General features: G+C 50.5%; 1 protein-coding gene across 2 annotated transcripts in view; it reads left to right on the top strand.

Annotated features, from left to right (window-relative positions):
• Window positions 1–2,612: 2,612 nt before the first annotated feature.
• The window catches only part of IARS1 (isoleucyl-tRNA synthetase 1), a 68,048-nt gene continuing 64,429 nt past the window's right edge, over window positions 2,613–6,231 (top strand). Inside the window, exons 1-2 of one of the 2 annotated variants that reach the window (XM_011288208.4) lie at window positions 2,682–2,758; window positions 3,960–4,076. The gene's annotated coding sequence lies outside the window, so the exon portion shown is untranslated. Of the gene's footprint in view, window positions 2,759–3,959; window positions 4,077–6,231 lie in introns of both variants that reach the window. The other variant, XM_006939004.5, reaches the window with a different exon arrangement.

Below are 6,231 nucleotides of genomic sequence, written 5' to 3'. Positions count from 1 at the left end.
GGAAAGGGTGCCAAATAGAGTTTTTCTGTCCTTGGCCTCTGAGAATTAATAGAGGCAACCCATCAATTCCAAAACTCTTGTTTGACCCGAGTCTTATGAAAAATCCAAGTTAGCCATCAGGACTCTCAAGTCCAGATAGGGAAGCAGATTTAATATCTCATTAAATCAACCTGGTTATGATTCAAGCCTCGTATCAAACTGGGCTGTGTTCAAAACTGTTATATAGATCATCCCCAGGGATTGTCCTTGAGCCACAACGTGTATCTGAAATTAAGTATTTATTAATTTACATCTTGACCAAATATAAACTCTAGAGGGCTGGGATGTCATCTGGTTTATTGGCCATTATATCCCCACTGCCTAGAACTGTGTGTAGCATTCGGTGGGTGCTTAGTACATATATTTCTGAATAAACAGGGTCCAAAGAACTAAGCAGCTGAAGAGTCATTTGGGATTCCTGTGTTTCTGACACTTCAGACCTGATGGAGAATAGAAAAACCACCACGCAGCAGGATAAATAATCTAAATGTCACCTTCTCTTGATGCAGATTACATTTATACTTTCTCACTGCTACATAACAAGCCATCCCAGTAAAATTTATTTTGCTCACAAATTAGCAATTGGGTCAGGACTCTGTGGGGACTGCTCATCTCTACTCCATGTAGTGTCACTGGGATGGCTCAGCTGGGACCAGAGGATCCACTTCCAGGATGGCCCCACTCACTCAGTGCCTGTCCCTGGGCCTCCTCACAGCATGGCATCGAGATTTCAGAAGCAGATGCTGCCAGTCTCTTACAGCATAGTCCAGAAACTGGATCAGTCATTTCCACTATATTCTACAGGTCAAACATACACAGAGCCCAGATAGAACCAAAGAGAGGGGATGTAGACCATCACCCCTCAGTGGAAGAAGTGTCAAAGAATTTGGCCATACTTAAATGTGTCACACCCTCCATCTTCAAAGCAGACAAATAAGTGACATCAAGTAGCCTTACCTACCCCTAATTCCTGCTCCCAAGATACAAACACCGGCAACAATTTTACGTGTCCTGATACTTACCTCCGTATCTGCAACGTGCTGATGCTATTATTTCTTGGTTTTCAGTGTTAGACACTATGCATTGACTTCTGCTCTAACAAGTGAGGATTCAACTCTGATCCAAGTAGTGTAATTTGTTTTTCTACAATCTTTTTTTCTACTTGTTCAACTTCTTTGTAGTTGAACTAGGAAGACTAAGACTTTCAGTCTTATACCTTCCAACAGTACCATAAGATGTTTTCTCAATCCAAGATTTAAATAATCAAACCTGTCACCCCACCTTTTTTCCTGGACATTATCTGGAAGCCTTCTTTCTGGCTCTAATCTGGACAGACAAGGTAGCAACTCGGCACATGCAAAACACAGGTTCCAAATACTTGTAGTTAATAAGCTGAGGAAACACCTTACTGGAGTAGCTACTGGAGTAACCGGAGTTACTGACTGGAGTTAACCCTTTCAGCAAGGAAATTAAACCCCCTTACTCTAGTCCATGACATTTTAGATGATAAGTAGACTACTAAATAAATGTTTACACAAACTATCAAAATGTTCTTAAACTTACCATGCTTTCTATACAGTCTCAGCCAGATCTTTTTTTTTTTTTTTTTCCTTTTGTTCTTCTAATGGATACAATAAGCAGTTACATACAGAATTAGTCTGAATTTGTAAGGCCTAAAATTCCCTTCACAGCCTCTGGTGCCAAAGCCTGCTGTCTGCTGCCCTTTGCATGGCTCCACACTCCCTTTGGTTTTTAACCAGCATATCCAGAACGTGCCAGGCAGACCCACAGCAGTGATAATACATTATAAGTGAGCAGATGACAAAGCAAGTAAGCTTTGTTTTCATTACAGGAAACGTTAACACAGTACTAACTTTAAAGCGGGTTACCAGGCATTTCCACCCTTGTTTTGCGACCTGTTTCCCTGTGCCCGTTTAGCACAACTTCTGCACTGAAGCCAGAACTCTGGAAAAGGCGCACGCAGGGTTGGGCTCCTTGAGGTCCCCCTGACCGCCGACACCTCAGCCGCTCCCAGATACGACCTGGGCAGGCAGGAATCCGGGTACCCGGAGGCGTCAGCGTCGGGCCCAGGGTAAATGCACACCCCGGGCCCCGCATCCAGTGTACGTGTCAGCGAGCTTGGGGTGGGGCCCGGGACTGCAGTCTCGCCAGCCCCGGGGTGACCTGGCGCGGGTGTCCAAGACACGGACTCCTGCGGCGGTCACCCTCCACGACACTGGCTCCCACGGGGGTCCCCAGCGACAATGCCCCAAGGCGGAATTCCCGAGGCCGCCGTCACCGCGCCCGAATTGCGAGTGGGGAAATGCACAGGCGTCCCGCGCGCGCACAGCCAGCTGAACCCTGACAAGCGGGTACACCTGTGTAAGACGCGCGGTCACCAGGCACAACATCAGTCCCCCCTCGCTGCCCCCGGGCCCCACCATCAGGGTGCAATCACCACAGAGGCCCAAGTGGCTGGGGGCTTCCATCGTGCGGGGTCGCGCAGCCGCCTTCCCAGCGCACACGCCGCGCACGCCCGAGTGGGCGTGGTCGGGGCCCGCGCGGCCAATCGGCGTCCTAGTTGTTAGTGGGTGTCGGGCGGCGCGCGCTAATTGGCCGGTGTAGACCGGCGCTGTCAGAGCGTTGCATCACCTCTGGACGCCGGGCTGCGGCGTGGACGCGGCTCTTTCCGTGGCGCGCCTGCTCGCGGGCCCTTCAGGTACCCCCGCCCTGCCCGCAGGGTCGCCCCAGGTTACCCCGCCCTACCTGCGGGTTTGCCCAGGGTACCGTCGTCCTGCCCGCGGGGTCGCTCCACGTACCGCGCTCTGCCCGTGGGATCGACCCTGGTTTCCTTCCCATTCGCACCCCTCCCCCGCCCATCCTGCTTGTGGGGTCGCCCCAGGTATCCCCGTCTTACCCACGGGGTCGCCCAGAGTACCCTCGCTCTACCTTGCGGGGTCGCCCCAGGTACCCCTGTCCTGCCTGCGGGGTCGCCTCAGGGTACTCGCCCCCCGCCGTCATCGCCCGCGGGGTCACCCCGGATTATTCGTCTCCCCTACCCACCGGCCTGCCCGCGGGGTCGCCCGGGTGCCCCCGCCTAGCCTGCTGGCCCCGTGGGGTGGTTGCGAGAAGTTGGTGTGGTAGTCGGCTAGGGAGATTCGGGGGGTGGGCGAGACGACTTGAGGATCGGGGCGTTCGGAGGCACCGATCTAGTCGTAGGCCCGCGGGGAGGAGAGTTTGCTGCCAGGGCCCTGGGGCTCGAGGGGAGTAAGCACGGCGTCCCGCAGTCTGGTAGTGCCCGGTGCCCCTGGGAGCGGGGAGAGGAAGGCCGTTTTCCGCGGGGTCTGTAGCTGCGAGAAGGGGAGCGTGAGGAGCCGCGGTGGGTTTGCAGCCCTGAGGGTGAGCAGGAGCCGGAGGGGAGCGAGTCCGGAGTGTACGGTACAGTCCGAAAGTGCGTGCTCCTTCGGGGGGTGGGTCCCTGAGGTTCCTGCGTGAGGGACAGGTGCGAGGGGACCGGCCTCCAGTCTGAGGAGTTCGTGGTTCGCTTCTCGAAGGAAGTGGTGCTGTAACCGAGTCCGGAGGGAACTGGGTTTTTATTAGGGGATGGGGGTGAGGGCTGGTTTTAGCCTTCAGGTTTTGCAGGAGGGTGAGGAGGGATGAAACCGGAGGCAAAGTAACTGAGGGTTTCTAGTAGCGTCTTAAGTTTTGCAAAGTATCGGTAAAATGGCGGACAGCATGTTCTCTGTGTAAGTGATTGAAGAGTGGAGCACAGGGAAGCGAAGGGAGCCGATTGAGTGACGCCGACCGGCAGGGACGGTGGGATGGGATTTGCGGGCAGGAAGTTAACAGTAGCTCACAAAGCGGACATGTGATATCCGGTATTCCAGTGGGTGTTAAGTTAGCGTTGTGCGTTTTGTGAGCTGTACTTTACAGGTGACACGCTGGAGGTGTGAGGTCGAGTCACTTTTCTCATAGCTCACAAACCCAGCGGTGGCGCCACGACTCGTCGCGTGCAGGAGGGCCGACTGAAAAGGCAGGTGGGTGGAGACTGAGGATGCGGACCGCGTGATTGCTTCAGACGGACGGGTTGGAGCGCGTCCCACGTGCGAGGTCACGGGAACAGGGTCGGGGACATGGGTCTGCAGGTGGCACGTGTGTGTGAACAGGGACCGGGAGACGCGTCTACAGGCGGCACATGCGTGGGAACGGGGGGGGGGGGGGGGGTCGGTGAGCGCCTTCGAGAGGAAAGCACATTACTTAGTAAGCGGTGCTGGAGGCTGCGGACAGAGTAGCAGGAAAGCCGTGTCCGGGAGGCTCTGTGTCAAAGGGAAAGTCAGCAGGAGAGGTGGCATTTCCGGGGAAGGTGGCCTGCACTGCCCCCTTGAAAAGTCTGCACGGAATATTGGGGGGGGGGGGGGGGGGGAGGAGTCATTGCATTTAAGGGTAATACGAAAGTGGTATTTTCAGAGCTTCTTCCTTAGGAAGGTGGTTATGTCAGGTACAGTGTTTATTTTTCTCTTTATTTTCAACGTTTTTGTGATAAAGTTAATACACACCCAAAAAGTGGGAGGAAGTAATAAATAGAAAAGTGTTCTTTCATGCCTTCCCCTTCCTAACCCTACTCCTCGATGGTGGCTGTAGGCTAGTTTGGTGGGCAGCCTTCTAAATTCAAATACAGAACTACTTCCACATAGACTTTATTTACACGTGTGTATTTTTAAGTCTCTTGAAAATGCTGATGTACATAATATAAATTACTAGAATGGTGATTTGCTTTGTTTCTCAACATTTGGCAGTATTTGGTATGTTATGATTACTTTTTTGAATGTTTATTTTTGAGAGAGAGTGAGAGGAGGAGGAGGAGGGGCGGAGAGAGGGGGAACAGAGGATCTGAAGCAGCGAGCCTGATGGGGGACCCGAACTCAAAAACTGTGACATCCTGACTTGAGCCAAAGTCAGATGCTCAAGTGACTGAGACACGGGGGTGCCCCAAAATATGATTATTTTTAACGCCTGCTTGGTAGTGATGTACCATAATTTAGTCACTTAATTACTCATGGGTATTTAAATTGTTTTCAGGGATTTATGGGAACAGTGCTTCAGTTAATATTTTTGTACGTATTTTGTACATTTGTGTAAGTATATCTGGGGTATACGTTAATAGGATATGACCAAACTGAGAAAGGGCCAGAGTTAGACACACCTCTGGGATTAAATTTGACTTTAGTAACATACTGTGAAGACCTGGGAGGACAGAAAAAAGAACAGAAATAGACTTAGAGGTCTGATTCACAGAACTTTGGTGGCCAGTTGGATGTGGAAATTATCTGGTCCTATCAAGTGGGGGACTTAGAAATTTCAGGTAGTGATGGGAATGCACGCTGGTGCAGCCACTCTGGAAAACAGTATGGAGGTTCCTCAAAAATTAAAAATAGAACTACCCTACCACCCAGCAATTGCACTACTGGGCATTTATCCAAGGGATACAGGTGTGCTGTTTCAAAGGGACACATGCACCCCCATGTTTATAGCAGCACTATCAACAATAGCCAAAGTATGGAAAGAGCCCAAATGTCCATCGATGGATGAATGGATAAAGAAGATGTGCTATACACACACACACACACACACACACACACACACACACACACACACACACAATGGAGTATTACTCGGCAGTCAAAAAGAATGAAATCTTGCCATTTGCAACTACGTGGATGGAACTGGAGGGTATTATGCTAAGTGAAATTAGTCAGAGAAACAAAAATCGATGACTTCACTCATATGAGGACTTTAAGAGACAAAACAGATGAGCAGAAGGGAAGGGAAACAAAAATAATATAAAAACAGAGGAGGACAAAACAGAAGAGACTCATAAATATGGAGAACAAACTGAGGGTTACTGGAGGGGTTGTGGGAGGGGGGATGGGCTAAATGGGTCAGGGGCATTAAGGAATCTACTCCTGAAATCATTGCACTATATGCTAACTAATTTGGATGTAAATTTTAAAAAATAAAAAATAAAATTAAAAAATACTCAGGTAGCAGGAGGGAACAGTGGGACTACTCGTGCATTCGAATTAAAGACTGGAGCAGGCGTGGCAAGGAAGAGCGTGATGTTTACTTTAAACAAAAATATTTTTGTGTGCATTTCTAAGATCTATTGAAGTAAACATCAGTAAAGGTCAAGGA

This window comes from Felis catus, chromosome D4, assembly GCF_018350175.1.
Source record: "Felis catus isolate Fca126 chromosome D4, F.catus_Fca126_mat1.0, whole genome shotgun sequence".
NCBI classification, from domain to species: domain Eukaryota; kingdom Metazoa; phylum Chordata; class Mammalia; order Carnivora; family Felidae; genus Felis; species Felis catus.
The sequence above is the reverse complement of the archived record's forward strand: the minus strand, read 5'-3'. Positions and strand labels throughout refer to the sequence as shown.